This window comes from Arachis ipaensis, chromosome B03, assembly GCF_000816755.2.
Source record: "Arachis ipaensis cultivar K30076 chromosome B03, Araip1.1, whole genome shotgun sequence".
Taxonomy (NCBI): domain Eukaryota; kingdom Viridiplantae; phylum Streptophyta; class Magnoliopsida; order Fabales; family Fabaceae; genus Arachis; species Arachis ipaensis.
Window position 1 is genome coordinate 7,868,676 of NC_029787.2, and position 4,578 is coordinate 7,873,253.

Below are 4,578 nucleotides of genomic sequence, written 5' to 3' on the forward strand. Positions count from 1 at the left end.
TATTTATTTATTTATAACTGAAAAACTAATTTGATATTTAAAATTCAATATTAAAACTTTGAATAAAAAAATTTTCAACGTCAATTCCATTAATTAATTAATTAATGCTAAAATCAAAATCTAAGAGATATGATTATGAGCTACGATTATATATATTGTTATGATGAGTAACCGGAGATTAGTGGGTTTGATTCGTTGGATTGGCCCAATCGTCTAAAGGAGGAAGCCTCTGACTAGGTTTGGGTTTGGAAGCCTTCGTCCGACTTGTGTGTATGAAAGAGTGGGGGGTACCTGCAAAGACACTCCGATACTTAAGTCAGCAAGGGTCTAAGCCAGTTTAGAGAGTATTGGAACTTTTTTTATACCTAACGGGTGTCAGTGTATTTATAGTGGTGAACCAATAACTACCGTTGGAGTAGTTCTACCTTTTTAGGTGGATAACCGTCCCTTTATCTTAGGGAAGTTGAGATATGACTCCTGAAAGTGGGTTGAGAGATTTTAGGGGTAGTACTTATTTGAATGTGTGTTATCTGTCAGCTAATCTGATATCCCGACTTCCTTAGATCAAGTCGTCGTTGGATCCGACTTCTTGAGAGAAGATCGGTGTCGAGTGAGGGCCAACCTTCGGATTGGGCCTTTTATTTGGACTTGAGCCTTAGTGCTGGGCCAGGGTATGAACAGTGTCCCTACTCGAGTACAATCTCTTTTCCTTAAGAGTTGGATTCAAGTATTTTAACTCGGGCTTGTAGCCGACGTGAAATGGGAACCGACGTGACTTTTAAACCGACGTGATTCAAAATATTTTAAACAGTCGTATCTAATCAAACGACACGTCCGTTAGGGCCTTTCGCATTTACACGTGGGGTGGCAGTTTCATTGGTAACGGTGCATTTCTTTAATGATCGCGTCGATTTACCACTATGCCCCTAGCGTGTTTATAAATAATTTTCCCTCTCTTTCTTTGTTTTCTTTCTGAAAAACTTTTCACCTACACACTGTTCTAAAAGAAAGCTTCTTCCTTCTATTTGAGATTTGGCTATTGGGGCCCGGCCTGTAGGCTCCTTGTTTTTTAAATAATTTAATATTCTGTTTGTTGTTGTGGTGGTTTGCTCCTGATATTTTCTGGCCCTTTGTGGTTGTAAACAAAATTTTACTAAAAAGTACATTTTTTTGGATAAGGGTTTAGGATATCTTTGGTGTGTGCATGCTTTTAGGTTGCCTTTTTGATATTTTTGTTTTGGAAAATCTTTTATCTTAGCTGGCTGTCTTTTGTCTAAGTTATTTTGAATTTTTCAAAGACTTTGGGACAGCCTCTGCCTTTGATTTTTGATGGATTTTCTTATCTCTTTTTGTATTCATTGTACTCAATTTTTGTTTTATTGAGCTTCTGTAACTTAGGCTATTTTCGTGATGCATTTTCATTCTTCTCGGTTTGCCGACTTGTAAGTCGATAAATTTCCGAGTTTATCATGATCTACTTTTATAACTTCTTTACACCGACTTGTACCTCGTAGTTTTATCCTAACGACCTTCTAGGTCGGTTCATGGGATTTTCACATTTTGTCGAGCTTAAGTCGACGCGTTTCGTAGAAAAGTGATAATAACGTAAAAGGAATTTAAAAAAAGATGTGGGAGAAGAAGATCTTTATTTATTCACAAAGGTACTTTTTGCTACTAAGAGGTTTGGAAAATTGTCGCCCCTTAGCCCCCATTTTGATGCCTTGTTAAAACCCCCTTCAGGAAAAACCCTTTTATTTTTGGGAAAAACCATGAAGTCGGAAAAAAGAGTACATCAGGGAATGAAGTTTGCTTCTAACTATAATACCTTTTCATGTTACAAGCATGCCATGACCTAGGTAATTCGATGTCGTTCAAGTCAGTCACCTTGTAGTAGCCTTTTCCTAGTACCTTTTTAATTTTGTATGGCCCTTTCCAGTTAGTAGCAAGCTTTCCATCCCCAAATTTGTTAACTCCTATGTCGTTTCTGATTAATATCAAGTCATCCGGAGCGAAGCTTCTTCGAATGACTTTTTTGTTGTATCTATTTGTCATCCTTTGCTTTAGTGCTACTTCTCTTATTTGGGCTTGTTCTTGGACTTCAGAGAGTAGCTCGAGTTCTTCTTTGTGCCTCTGTATGTTTCCAACCTTGTCGTAGAAGCTTACTCTTGGACTTTGCTCGTTGATTTCAACTGGTATCATGACTTCTATGCCATAGGCAAGCCGGAAAGGTGTTTCCCCTGGGCAGACTGAGGCGTAGTCCGATAAGCCCATAGTACTTGAGGGAGCTCTTCAGTCCAAGCTCCCTTTGCATCTTGCAACCTTTTCTTCAACCCTGCCATTATAACTTTGTTGGCTGCCTCGGCTTCTCCATTCGCTTGTGGGTGTTCTACCGAGGTGAACTGATGCTTGATATTCATACTGGCTACTAGGTTTCTGAAGGTAAAGTCGGTGAACTGAGTACCGTTATCAGTGGTGATGGAGTAAGGTACCCCATATCTTGTGATAATGTTCTTGTAGAGAATTTCTGACTTCTCTGAGCGGTGATGGTGGCCAGTGGTTCTGCTTCGATCTATTTTGTGAAGTAGTCTACTCCCACTATTAAGTATTTTACTTGTCTAGGTGCTTGGGGGAAGGGTCCTAATAGGTCCAATCCCCATTTCGCAAAAGGCCATGGAGAAGTTATACTTATGAGTTCCTCGGGGGAGCGACGTGGAAGTTTGCATGCATTTGGCATGGTTGACATTTCTTTACGAACTCGGTGGCATCTTTCTGCAAAGTCGGCCAATAGAACCCGGCTCGGATGACTTTCTTAGCCAGAGACCTCGCTCCGAGATGATTTTCGCAGATACCATTGTGGACTTCTTCTAAGACTTCCGTTGTCCTTGAGGTTGGGACGCACTTTAATAATGGTGTTGATACCCCTCTTTTATAGAGGATATTTTTCACCAAGGTGTAATTTTGTGCATCCTTCCGAATTTTATTGGCCTCTTTTTCCTCTTTTGGTAGGATGTCGAATTTCAGGTATTCGACTAGTGGGTTCATCCATCCGAGGTCCAATCCGGATACTTCAAGGACATCTTGTTTGACTTTTGCCTTTGAGACAGAGGGTTCTTGGAGAGTTTCTTGGATCAGGCTTCTATTATTCCCCCCTGACTTGGTACTTGCTAGATTGGAAAGGGCGTTTGCTCTACTGTTGAGATCCTGAGTTATGTGTTTGATCTCGGTCTCAGCAAATCGTCCAAGGTGCTCCAAGATTTTGTCCAAGTACCTTTTTATATTTGGGTCTTTAGCCTGATACTCTCCATTCATTTGAGAGGTCAACACCTGGGAGTCACTGAACACAACTACCTTTATTGCGCCGACTTCTTCTGCCAGTTTTAACCCTGCAATCAAGGCTTCATACTCTGCCTGATTGTTAGAAGCTGGAAATTCAAATTTGAGGGAGACTTCCACTTAAGTTCCCCCCTGGTTAACTAGGATTATGTCTGCACCACTTTCGACTTTATTGGAGGATCCATCCACGTATAGCTCCTATGTCGTGGAGGCTTCCTCTTGGTCTCCTGCATATTCTGCCACAAAGTCAGTGAGGCATTGGGCTTTTATTGCCATCCGAGTTTCGTACTTGAGGTCAAACTCGGATAGCTCTATAGCCCATTGAACCATTCTTCCCGCAATATCCGTTTTCTGAAGGATTTGCTTCATGGGCTGGTTTGTTCGAACTCTTATTGTATGAGCTTGAAAATAAGGCCGTAGTCTCCAAGAGGCTACTATTAAGGCATATGCAAACTTCTCAAGTTTTTTATACCTTAATTCAGGGCCTTGTAGGACTTTGCTGGTGAAGTATACAGGATGCTGCCCGCCTCGTCTTCCCGTATTAGAGCTGATGCTACAGCTTTGTCTGCTACGGACAAATACAGGACGAGTTCTTCCCCAACTTTAGGTCGGGTCAGAATGGGATGTTGGCTTAAAAACTTTTTGAATTCCTGAAATGCTTCTTCGCACTCAGGAGTCCATTCAAAATAGCATCCTTTTTCTTAGTAGAGAGAAGAGTGGTAGGGATCTTAATGCTGATCCTGCCAAGAACCTGGAGAGTACGGCAAGTCGGCCGTTCAGCTGCTGGACCTCCTTTAAGCAAGTCGGGCTTTTCATTTCTAGGACTGCTTTACACTTGTCGGGATTGACTTCGATTCTCCTTTGTGTAAGCATGAATCCTAGAAACTTTCCTGCCTCCACCGCAAAAGTGTATTTTGCAGGATTTAGTCTCATCCCATGCATTCTTATGGTGCTGAAAACTTGCGAAAGGTCAGCCAGGAGGTCGGCCTCATCCTTGGTTTTTACTAGCATGTCGTCTACGTAGATTTCCATTAATCCCCCAAGGTGAGGTGCGAACACCTTGTTCATCAGCCTTTGATATGTGGCTCCAGTATTTTTCAGTCCAAAGGGCATGACCACATAGCAATAGTTTTCCCTGGGCGTAATGAATGATGTTTTTTCTTGATCCGGCTTGTACATCGAGATTTGATTGTACCCCGAGTATGCATCCATAAACGACAAGTATTGATACCCTGAGCTGGAGTC